At 39.4% G+C, this 12,759-nt stretch overlaps 1 protein-coding gene and 1 non-coding gene across 7 annotated transcripts in view; one reads left to right on the top strand and one right to left on the bottom strand.

Moving 5' to 3' along the window:
* Positions 1–12,759, top strand: part of Mctp1 (multiple C2 and transmembrane domain containing 1) — a 658,641-nt gene that overhangs the window by 129,523 nt on the left and 516,359 nt on the right. The window lies entirely within an intron of this gene.
* Positions 396–538, bottom strand: LOC127667138 (small nucleolar RNA SNORA48). The gene has a single exon (XR_007973797.1). It is a non-coding gene; the product is annotated as a small nucleolar RNA SNORA48 (small nucleolar RNA).

Here is a 12,759-nt window from a genome sequence, read left to right as displayed (position 1 = left end):
ATTCTCGAGTTGTAATATGAGCCGTAGACATGGACAGGGACCCCTGCTGCTTTGTAGCCATGGAGTCAGACATGGCCCTCAGTGGCAGCTCTGGGTGGGCCCTCCCCAGGGCCTCAGGTATCAGGGCTGGCCACTCATACATGCTCTTCCTCTCCGCCCTTGAGTCTCCAGTTCCATCTCTCTTCATGGTGCTCAAGCTGTTCCACTTCTCTTTCTCTCCAATCTGACTACCACATAGTTGCAAATTGTGGTGGCTCCCAATGAAGGCTGCCCATGGGGGCCGCTGGGCCTTCGTCTTTGCCTTGCACAGGCCTGGGGTGGCATGGTGGTCCATAGGTCTCTGTCTGTCTTCCTCCTCTTGCATTATGCTGCCTGGATTTGATTTGATTTGACTTTTATGTGTCCTAGGCATAAGAGAGCTTTGGCCACCAAGCCAGGCATCAAGCTAGGATGAACAGAGGACTGCCAGCTGCTCTGCCCTGACCGATGTGAGAACACCATTACCCACAGGGTGTCTCTTGGCCCATTGCAGGGGGTAGGGAGTGGAGGTGGAGTCTTCTTATTTTTCTTTAAGTACTATTTCCTGCTGTCACATGTGCTACATTGGTGATCCACATTGGTGCTTGTTCTATAGCAGCTGTGGTGAGAGGCCAATGAGGTCTCTTCAGCACTGCTAGTCTAGGCTGATAAACTCTGACAGACTTTTCTTTTTGACAAATTTTGTTAAGCTTTATGCATTAAATAGGGGTTTCACTTATTTTAACATTCATGACTGGATTCTGGCTTCACACTGCCTGCTCTTAATGCATTTCTCTCCTTTTTTCTCCCATAGTGACTAGAAGAATGGGAAACAGTTACAATTTTTAGCTTTCTGGGAATTGGAGACTTCATTTGCATAGGTTGTCAAGGAAAGGTGACAGGGCTCAGACTGGAATGAAATGTTTGATTCTGCCAGGGAATTTTTCCTTCTGTAGGTTTTGAGTCCTAATTATAAACTCTATTGTAAAAAGTTATTATGTTTCCTGTTAGTTTCATTTCTTGGCTGCCAGTTTGAATTAGTAATAACAATGGAAATACACGATAAGGCATGACTCTTGTTAACTTGGAAAATTAGGACAATCATGTGATGTCTTTCTAGGGACAGCGACTATGCTAAACTCTATATTTGAAAGTAATTGAAGTTAATTTTGTACACAGCTCAGGATACCTGTGTTAGTGATTTTAAATAGCTAATTGCATGATAAAGGAAAAGATGAGGGAAATTGTAATGGCAAATCAATCTGAATGAATGACCAAGAATCTGTGAATATGTTACTACTATGAAAAGAGGAAGTTTTCTATCAATTTGGTGCTTTTTTTTCCTGCATAAGCATTTTAAAGCATTTATTAAATTACTGGTCCTTATTGTTAGAACCAGAAGTTAGGTATAAGTAAAAGCTTAATGTGTGTATCTGATTCATGTTTTGTTAGAGTTCTTATTAATAACTTTTTAAGGGAATACATTCCAACTTGTTTCCTACTACAGATATCCAAACTGCCTTTGTAAAAATTCTAATCTAAGCAAGGGTGAAATGTACATTCTTCATCAAAGCTATTGCTGACATATTAAAAGAGAAGCAAAGTAGGAAGGAGAGGAGAAGCAGAGGAAGGAAATTAAAGGAGGGGAGCGCGTGGGACCATGTGGACAGCAGAGCTGAGATCCCAGGGCCTGGGCTTGAATACATTCTTTGGATGCTTAGACATCTGGTAGTAGAAAGGCCCAAACACGATGAATCCTTCTAGGCCTTCTAAAAGTACCGCAAACGCTCAGGTTGTTGCACACTTACAGCAGAGATTTAAGCTCATCCAGGAGCTGAAAGCTCTGTCTTCCAAGCAAGGAAAGCTAGGCTTGGTGATTTCCAGTGGGACAGATTTTCTGATTAACTTTGCAGAGACTCAGATAGTTTGTGGATTTCTAAATTACTATTAGAACAGATTATTGTCTTGGGTATCTGGCATACTCCCACATTCATTTGACAATTTTTATTTGGTTGGTCAAATCTTTTTAAAAGTCTATAAAACATTCTCAGGTTAACTTTCTCATAATAAATTCTGAACTTGCAGGAAGCAAGTTAATGAGATTTCTTTCAGCAACTTCAAAATGTGTTTATCTTAGATGTCAAGCTGAGCCAATGAGAATGGAAGTGCTGGTTCGGTTCTGTCTTGGAGGACTGTACACAAGAGAACTGGCATGGGTACATGCTGTGTCCTAACAAGGAAGGGTAAGACGATGTCCTGGTCAGGATGGAGTCCTAAATGCCCTGGAGGGATTATGTGTTACCTCTTTTGGAAAGCAGCTCCATCCTGAACCCGCAGGTCCTGGGAGAGGTGTGCGGTCTTTGCTGGTATATTTTCATTAAGGAATCACAAGAGCCTGACAGTTTACTATCACTGCTGTTAGCAGATTCAAAACAGAAGGTTGCCCTCTCAAATGATAGTTCTTCAAGATTCTATTGAGTTTTAAAAGTTACTGCATACAATAGTATTCTGTGATGAGAAAGGCCTCTATCCTCTCAAAGTCCCAAAGGGATTTGTTTTATTATCGGTTTTCCCCTTGCATTTACCCTAGAGAGGTAATAAAAGCAGCAGTCATCCTCATGTGCTCACCGTATTCCTGTCTATAACCGGGCCAGAACACTAGGGCAACGTTCCAGCTCACATACAAGGATGCCAGTGGGCGCATCTGAAAGCAAGCTGGAATTGAAAGAGATGGCAAGAAAACACCCCTCCTTTCCCCAAATTTATATATTTTAAAATGTCATCCAAATGATCTCTGAAACCTGTGGCTATGGACTGAGTGTGCAGGAGCCTACTAAAAAGTGCATGTTCTGAACATCCTCTCCAGTTGCAGGTGCTGTTTTGGAAAGTTGAGAAGTGGGTTTTACATGGAGTAAGGAGGGCATGAGCGATAGGTTCTTGGCTTGTGTTTTTCCAGCCACTTTCAGTCTTTCGGTTTCTTGTCTCCTGTAGAGTGAACACCTGCCTTTCACTGAATTCTCCTGATGCCCATGAAATTTCACATAATTACCTGGGAGGAAGCAATCTTGATCTGACCCCTCTGAAACCATGAAGCAAAGTTAATTCTTTTTTTTCTTAATTTGTCTTCATCCAGTATTTTATCACAGCAATATGAAAACAAACTATGCACCCTATACCTATTCATTCTCTCTAGAAATGGAAAACCTTTCCTGCAATTTCAAAAAGGGCTGGACCTGGGAACACAGAGGCAAAGGAAGCTGAGTGTGCAGAGGCTTTCCCTCTTTTTTTAAAATATGTTTTAAAAACATTTTTAGAGATTATATATAATTATAACATTTCGCCCTTTCCTTTCCTCCTTCTAACCCCTCCTTGTTTAGCTTTTTGTTAAAGAATTCTCAATATTGGGAATGCATTTGTCCTGTAAATGTAAAGGCCACTTTTAACATTAAATTAAATATTCATCATTAAAATGCGATGAATTTAAATTTCATTCTTCTATGGATCATCATTTTAAAGAAAATCCTACAGCTGGTACAGTGACTGCTTTCTTTTCTTCTTCATTAACTATTTAATTGCTGATTGTGTTGTCGATGACAAGCTGGGCATTGGATATTGAGACAAAAGTTTTTTTTCAACTTTTTGGTCTTCTCAGGTTGGTGAAACAGAGGGTTAGTACCACCTAATGCTGTCCTGGTACCAATGGTTTATGTGATCCATAATTATGTATGCCTTGGCATGTCTTCCAGAACAAGTAGCTAATAGTAGAAGCTAACCTCTCTGGAACAGTGCACGTCTTCCTGTCCACCAGGACCTTCATCTGGCCTTGTAAAGTTAACTTTTAAAACGGTAATTAAAGGCTGAGGAGTTAAGGTCAGTTTCTTTGATTAAAATCATTCTGTATGAGAAGCCAGAATGAGAACGGAAGGTGCTCGCTGTCTCTGAAGTGAGAGGCGCAAGGCCTGGCAGGCTGCATGGCCGCCCCACCCAGAGGCAGAGCTACTCTCACCTGTGCTTATTTGCATTCGACTTGGTGCAGTGTTTAGATCTTTATTTCCTTAAGCATTTTGCATTTGCCAGAAAGAAAACCATGCAAATATCTGTAAATCTCCAACTTATTTCCTCATGCTACCTGTATTCGAACAAAGCTTCTAGTTTGCAGAGTTCTTGGGAATAATGTAGGTCATCCCTGAGCTCTTTGCTTTGAGAAGCAGAGGCTCTTAATATTACCATTAACCCACCAATTAACATTGCCATTCCTAAGACTTCGACTTTTTTTTTTTAACTAATTGATTTTAAGAACTGATTGAAAGAGAACTCCAACTACCAGATTCAGCTAAGACATATTTTGAAACTGAAAGTTCAAATTATACTGGCATCTTTGCAAGTAGTTCATGTCTGTGTGTATACGTAGTTATATTTAAATTGATACAAATGTAGACACATAAGTGTAATGCATCAAAAACATTTATAACCAATAATGAGTATTAAGATATATTACTATCATACTTTTGTGAGTAAAATATAGAGAAGATGACAACACACTGTGCTGAGTCCAAGGAGTGGTGTCATAGGAACAATTAGTGGGGAGGGGAGGGGAGGCAGGACAAGAGACACAGCTGCTCTGGTGTACTGCCAAAATGTTTCTGTGAAGATCTGATGCTTCCTTCTTGAACTGAGAGTCCAGAAGGTGATTTCTGTGGCTACAGGACCTTTAGAGGCCTTGCCAGTTTAACAAGCTCTGCCTACACAGTCTACATTTAAAGTGGTTTATCAAATAAGGCATTTTAGAAAGGAAACCACTGAAAGCATAGAGCATTCATTCCCTGTTAATGTGACTAAGCTGATGTTCTGCCATTATGACACTACCAGTGTTATGATCTGAAATTCCCCACCTGCCTAGGAACCAGGTAACTTCCTGGTAATTGTAGTTCTTGGAAAATAATACAGCCTCATAGAAAAGTATAGTGGCCTATAGGTTTGTCCTTAAAAGCCCCTGCAGCATTAGCTGGGAAATTCCAGAGAATGGCCCTGGCCAAAACCCATCTCTTGGTTAGAATTTAATATTTAATAAAATTTGCTTTAAATTTGGCCCAAAATAGTGGAATTGGCTGTCTCCATCGAATCTCAGGATTAATCCTTTTCTCTTTGATTTCATCCTTATTGTTCTCCCAGTAAGTCCAATTACAGGCATTAGTGGCCTGTGGTCTTATGAAAGTGTGATACCTAATCTGATGTGGAAAGCTAATTCTCAGGAATCCAATCCACAGGCCAGCAGCAGTTCCATAAGAGACAAAGAGACAGTCCCAGGGAGGACACAACTACATTTGAGGATTCTAGCAAAGAGTGCTTAGAAGAAACGTGTTTCACTGGATCATCAAAGGATTAGATCTGCTTGGAAAAAGGGAAGGGGCACAGAAATGATCGTCAGTGAATATTCAGGACTTACCAATATACTGTTAAGGCAGCAAGGTAATCTGGGGACAGACTTTTGTTACCCTCGTCAATTATATTCAGATGCACTCTAATTACAAATTTCCAAGTGGAAGATCAAGCCTGTCTCTGAATACGTATGTTCTTCGTTAGAGTACTGGATACTCGGTAAATAGGTTGAAACCGTAGCACTGTGTAACCATGTGCTTTATTGAACCAGAGGACTGCAGTGTTCATTTTTGGAACCATGTTTATTTAATAGAACTTTTTGAGTACATAATATAAACAATATGCTATAATTATCATTGACATATTTGACTTGCCACCATAATGTGTTTTTGTTCTCTGAATATTTCTAGTCTCTACATGAAAAGCTGGGAAATGTTAGTATTATTATTAGTTTCCTGTATTTTCATAGTTACAGACACTATCAATATTTTCTTTATAAATATATTTTCTTTCAGTTTTATTTCTCCCTCTGAATATGGGAACTATGTTTGATATAATGAAATACTGATTTTCATATATCTCAGTGTCTGAGCCTGACCTTATTTTCTAATTTTGAAGAAAAAGAAAATTCTATTTTTGTCATCAGGCAATGCTAAAGCAAAATCTTAGAGAAACAAAAGACACCGAGGTCATAATGAACTATAGCTGTGCTCCAGAGGTTGTCTTATCAGCAGTGACTACATTAGCACTCTGAAGAAACGATATTTGTTTTAATGAATTTATTGTGTTTTATAGTAAATCATGACTTATTCAACTTAATCAATGAGCCTGATCATATACTTTGCCCTGACCAATAGGCTATGAGCAGAGAATTGCAAGTGTAGCACTGACAAATGCTTTAACACAGGGTTTGTTTTTATAGCTGGATTCAGAACAAGTGATTTTGCAAAGAAATCCTCAGTTAACCATGAGAGCCCCATAGTTCAATACGATACAAAACACATAGTGTGAAACCTTTTTAGACCATCTGAAAGGCTAGCAGCTTGGAAAGGCATAGATGAGATCAGAAGATAAACTACTCAGCTGAACCCAGCCAAAATGGCCAATCCACTGGATTCTGAGATAGGAAGGAAGCTCATTTTTTTTTTCTATATTCTTTGTTTACATTCCAAATGCCTTCCCGTTTCTTGGTTTCCCCCTCCCCATAAATCCCATAAGCCCTCTTCCCTCTGCCCATTCCCCAATCACCCCCTCCCATTTCTCTGTCCTGGTACTCCCCTATAATGCTGGATCAAGCCTTTCCAGGACCAGGGCCCTCTCCTTCCTTCTTCTTGGGAATCATTTGATATGTTAATTGTGTTTTGATTATTCAGAGCTTCTGGACTAATTAATATCCACTTATCAGTGACTGCATTCCATGTGTATTCTTTTGTGATTGGGTTACCTCACTTCGGATGATATTTTTCAGTTCCAACCATTTGCCTAAAAATTTCATGAAGTCATTGTTTTTAATTGCTGAGTAGTATTTATTTTAAAGCACTAAAATGGTCTGACTTGTGTAATACTGATTCACTAAATGCTGTTACTTTGTATATAATCTTACTGAGAGGTTAATTCTCTGCCAGTGAAATGAACCAATTCAAGCCAGATTAGAATATATTAAGTGCAGGTTTATTGGGAAGCTGCTCTTCTGTGAGTTGACTAGCCCCAAAGATTGGGGTCAGGGGAGTTGTTCTGGAGAGACTGGGTAGTGGGGGGAGGAAAATGAAATGCACATAGAGGGAAGAGAGGGAAGAGGAGGAGGAGGAGAAAGAATGAAAAAGAGAGGGAGGGAGGGGAGGGAAGGATGGAGAGAGAGAGAGAGAGAGAGAGAGAGAGAGAGAGAGAGAGAGAGAGAGAACAAAAATGTCTGGATTATATAGGAAAGAGACCCTAGAGGCGTTGTAGCCCCAGTCCCTGGACTGCAAAGTTCAAGGTTGGGGGCAGGGTATGCCAGGCAGGGACTGAGGGATGCTGGGAGAGCCTGGAGGCCAGGTCTAGTTTGCACCTCATTCTCTGTCCAGCGTCTGCCAATACCCCTCCCAGAAACAAAACACTTAACTATGAAATGTTACATGTACAGGTCAGAACTGAATGCAGTTAAAGTTTCAAATGTCTTCAGCAAGATATATTTAATAAGATATTTTGAAAATTTGAGTTTCAGAAAACATCAATTTTCAAAAATTATCCAAATATTTAACACTTGAAAAGTATCTAATATTTAATTACAGTCTTATTTAAATAATAAATTCAAAGTTTCTTGTAGTATTGAAACATTCAGACCAAATATAATTAAAATATGTCACAGAAATTGATTTGAATGATAAGAAACAGGTGAGTGAATGCTACATGTACACTAATTTTGTTTAGAAGGAGCACAACTTTGGCCTCACCTTCTTGATAGCTAAGAAAAGTAGATATCAGAGAAATTTATCTGACTAACTGAGCATTTCTGTTCTCCTAAGAGAAACTTACTACAGGGACCTTAACTATGGGCAACAGATGATTTACAAGTATTTTGTAAGCATTACAAAATATTATATTCTAGTGAGCATTTATTATATTGGCCCTCCCATAAGAAACTTAATATACAGAATCAAATCTTAAATTAATTCAGCATGTTTTTAGGGGCACTGAGTAACTAGGTGTGGTGATTTTCATACAGGTTCTACCAATAAAGAAGAAGCCTAGTCAGAATCAGAACTATTAAGGGGTTGTTCCGGTGCAGACCTTGTGTCCTGGCAGCGCTAACAAACTAAGCTTGCACTCACTGCCAGTGCAAGAGACAAAGTAAGTGGAAAGCTGGGAATGAGTTTATTTGATAAACTGCATTGGGAAGAGCAACAGAGAGGCCCGTCCTCCCGGTGGGCGCCCTGACAGGAGGTTAGATTAAATGGAAAGCAGGAGGTGTGCATAGCTAGGCGGTCCTGGTCACTGTGTGACAGCAGCCATCATGGCCTCATCAGTGTCTGCGATCCATTTGCTTTTGCAATGCGGTTTGACAGGTTCTTAGAATTGTGTAAAACCTGAGAGCCAAGTTCCTTCTCTGTCTGATACCAGGCCCTTTCCTTCTCTGAGCATGAAACTACACCTGTAAAATTTCAAAAGTCTAATAGCCAAAGGGAGGGGCAAAGTTCCTCTCCTTAGAATATCTTCTACTCCTATTAACACACACACACACACACACAGACACACAGACACACACATACACACACACATTCACACACACATTCACACACACATACACACAGACACAGACACACACACACAGACACACAGACACAGACACACACACACAGACACACAGACACAGACACACACACATACACACACACAGATACACACACACACACACACACACACATGTACGTACGTTTTTCTGGAAGGTGTTCTTCCATAACTGGAGAAGTGAGTGACACTTGTGTTAATGTATTGAGTGCTTCCTTGTACAGGGCTTATCAAACTGGGCCTTGAAGAACTGTAGTGAGTGAAATACCCAGCCCCTGCTCATATGTAACTTGCAGTATTGTGGAGAGAAATATGAACCAAATACTCACCTAGTGAAAACAAATAGCTGTAATAAGTGCTACAATGTCAGACCTCAAGACAGGGTATATTCCTATGAAATTCTAAATAATTATACAACCAGAGAGAGTACAGTATTCTCTAAGGTTACAGTTAAAAATACATAAATTTTGTAAATTATATAAATTCTAAAGTGTATACTCAGGAACCCCTTTAGTTAATGAGACATATCCATTCTTTCACAACTCAAACACAGCCACTGTAACTCAGTTACCGGGAGGGACACTTAGCTAATGTCTTCAGTTACCTCCTGTGCCTTTATGTGCCTCCCCCATTGACCCTGCACAATTCTACGGCCGTCCAGACAGGAGAGTGCCTTTCATTTGTGCTCTTCACTTGCTTTCTCACCTCTTCTCTTTTTATTTATTTATTTTTTTACTTCCTTATTAAGAACAAGATAGGAATCAAAGCAAAACAAAACAAATGCTCTAATTATTGCATAGATCAATTCTGGACTTTTAAAGAGAAAGATGAGAGATAAAGGACAAGAAAAGAAAGAGAAGGATATTTAAGTTATTTTTCAAAATTTTATTACTTCTTTTAATTTTTGAGATTATAATAAAATCATATTGTTCCCTTTCTCTTTCTGCCCTCCAAACCCTCCCACAAAAGACTATATTCTCTTTCAAATTCATCCCTATTTCTTCATTAGTTGTTTTACACACACACACACACACACACATACACACATCCCTAAATATTCCTTTATTTTAGTATCTACTCTGAGTGTAGCTCCAGTCTAGGTGCTTGGTATATATTAATGAATAAACAATTTCTATCTTAAGAAGACTTCATATTTTAGTGCATACAAAGAATTAAATAGTATGTGAAAAGACATATATTTATTATAAGTTTTAACTTTGAAGAAAATGGGTAAATTTATTGTAAAGAATAGGATCTAAAGATGTTAAGAATAAGATTTGCTTTGAGATTTCTCTTTCTTAGTAAAAAGCCTGGCTCATTTGAAAGCCAATCTGGTTCTAATTCATGGTAACATTTACCACTAGTTAGTCTAACTTCCGGGTTGTTCTAGAATGCCTAGAATTCTAGAAGCAAGTGGTTAAGTGGTAAGCCTGGCATGCCTCACCCTTCTCCCCATTCCTTCCCGCCTTCCTAAAAACCATTAGATTACATTTTTAAATCTATTCACCAAGGTCTATTCCTTTATTTTTCCATTTCTTCCTCCTGAGGCTGAGTACCAAGGTCCAGCTGCCAAAGTATTGAAATCCAGCAATCAAAAGCCTTCCCTGACTCACCTAATAAACATGGCCAATTTAAATGAAATATTTCATTCTAACACAGGGTTTCCCCTTTTACCTTTATAAACCTTGTTTTTCCTATGGGTAGGGTCTCATTGTTTCCTCTCTATCCAGAGGCAGTCCTTTGTCCTCCAGGATAAGTAACCCTGCCCACCTTGCATGGTTTCTTCCTTCATCTCCTGTCTTTGTCTTTTATTCCTTGCCCTCTGTCCCTCTGGGACAAATAAATCTTTGTGCTAAGAACTTGGTCTTTCCATAAGCTGATACAGATTTTGGGGGGTTGCTTTAGTCTATTTTAAAATTTGTGCTTTGTTCACATGTATGTATGGGTCCAGCAAATGTTCCTGGTGCCTGCAGAGCTCAGAAGCAGGCATTAACTTGAAATGACACTTCCGGAGGACCCGGCTATACCACTCCTGGGCATATACCCAGAGGATTCCCCAGCATGTAATAGGGATACAAGCTCCACTATGTTCATAGCAGCCCTATTTATAATTGCCAGAACCTGGAAAGGACCCAGATATCCCTCAATGGAAGAATGGATGCAAAAAATGTGGTATATATACACAATGGAGTACTATTCAGCCATTAGAAACAATGAATTCATGAAATTCTTAGACAAATGGATGGAGCTGGAGAACATCATACTAAGTGAGGTAACCCAGTTTCAAAAGGTGAATCATGGCATGCACTCACTAATAAGTGGATATTAACCTAGAAAACTGGAATACCCAAAACATAAGCCACACATCAAATGATGTACAAGAAGAATGGAGGAGTGGCCCCTGGTTCTGGAAAGACTCTGTAGCAGTATAGCGCAAAACCAGAACAGGGAAATGGGAAGGGGTGGATGGGAGAACAGGGGGAGGGAAGAGGGCTTATGGGACTTTTGGGGAGCAGGGGTCCAGAAAAGGGGAAATCATTTGAAATGTAATTAAAAAATATATCGAATAAAAAAAAGCGTCCAGGGACCAGATATACTCCTGAAACACTCTCTCATGGCCTAGTGACTTCAGCCAGAATATTATAATATAATATAATATAATATAATATAATATAATATAATATAATATAATATAATATAATATAATATAATTAATATATTTATAATATATAATATCAGTGTTTATATATATATATGCATATATATATATATATATATATATAAAATCTCTTAAGTCAAGTGAGAATAACAGTCCAACTGAACTGTTTACAAAAGACATACGCTGATAGTGTACACACACAGGTACACACACACACACACACACACATACACACAGCTTAAAGAGCCAATGAACATTTGAAAACATGCAAAGGCATTAAAAGTCCAGTTGGAGGCTAGGAGGGTGACTCACAGGGTACAGTGTGAGCCTAGCAGGCCAGAAACACTGGCTTCTATCCAGCACCCCATAAACGGGACATGTGACCATAGCACTCAGGAACTCAGGAGGAAGAGAAAAGAGAATTAGAAGTTCAAGGTCATCTTCAGCTACATAGTGAGTTTGAGGCCACCCTGGGATACACGAGACCCTGTCTCACTAAAATAACATTAACAATAGCTATAGTAATAGAAACAGAAGTCCAGTTGGAACTGCCCCAATCTACCACAAATGATTTTTTTTTTAATTGTTTTTACTTTTTGGGTTTTTGGAGTTATTTTGTCTCTCTCTCTCTTTTTTTTTTTTTTTGATATTTTCTTTATTTACATTTTAAATGTTTCCCCCTTTCCAGGTCTTCCCTTCGAAACCCCCATCCCATCTCCCCCTGCCTCTATGAAAGTGCTCCCTTTCCCACCAACCCAATCCTGTCTTCCATTTATGGCATTCCACTATACCAGGGCATCAAACCCCCTCAGGCGCAAGGGCCTCTTCTCCCACTGATGTCCAACAAGGCCATCCTCTGCCACACATGCGGCAGAGCCATGGGTCCCTCCATGTGTACTCTTTGGTTGGTGGTCAGGTTCGCAGGAGCTCCAGGGAGTCTGGCCTGTTGACACTGTTGCTCCCCCCATGATACTGACATTTTACAGAAGGACAGAAGCCATGGGGACAGAATCATAGAATTCAAATCTTGGCTTACTCGTGTTTAAAGCACTCTGAGGAGAAGAGTTGTTTTATTGTCTCATGTAGTTCTGATGCAACGTCCTAGCTTTATCTCTGTGTCTACCATGTTGACATGTGCCCTGACATTTAGGATGTTTTGTTTCTTAAGGATGAAAGTGTAGTGAGCTGGAGTCTTGATTGCTATTGCTGTTGAAGGGCACTCAAAATTGGTCTTATGGTTTAACTATAGTCTGCTTCAGATAAAGTGTTCTCTGATGCCCAGATGAAAGCACTATTAAGTTCTAACAAAATAAAATAAAAAGCTACACAAAGATCAAAGTCATCAAATAATGTTAGAATCTTTGATATTTCTATTGTATTTCACTGGATAATTTGACTAAGTGGTTTAGTCATTACAAAACCTATTAGAGTGGGGT

Source organism: Apodemus sylvaticus, chromosome 16 (assembly GCF_947179515.1).
Source record: "Apodemus sylvaticus chromosome 16, mApoSyl1.1, whole genome shotgun sequence".
Taxonomy (NCBI): domain Eukaryota; kingdom Metazoa; phylum Chordata; class Mammalia; order Rodentia; family Muridae; genus Apodemus; species Apodemus sylvaticus.
Note: the sequence above shows the minus strand (reverse complement) of the source record. Positions and strands in the feature narration are given on the sequence as shown.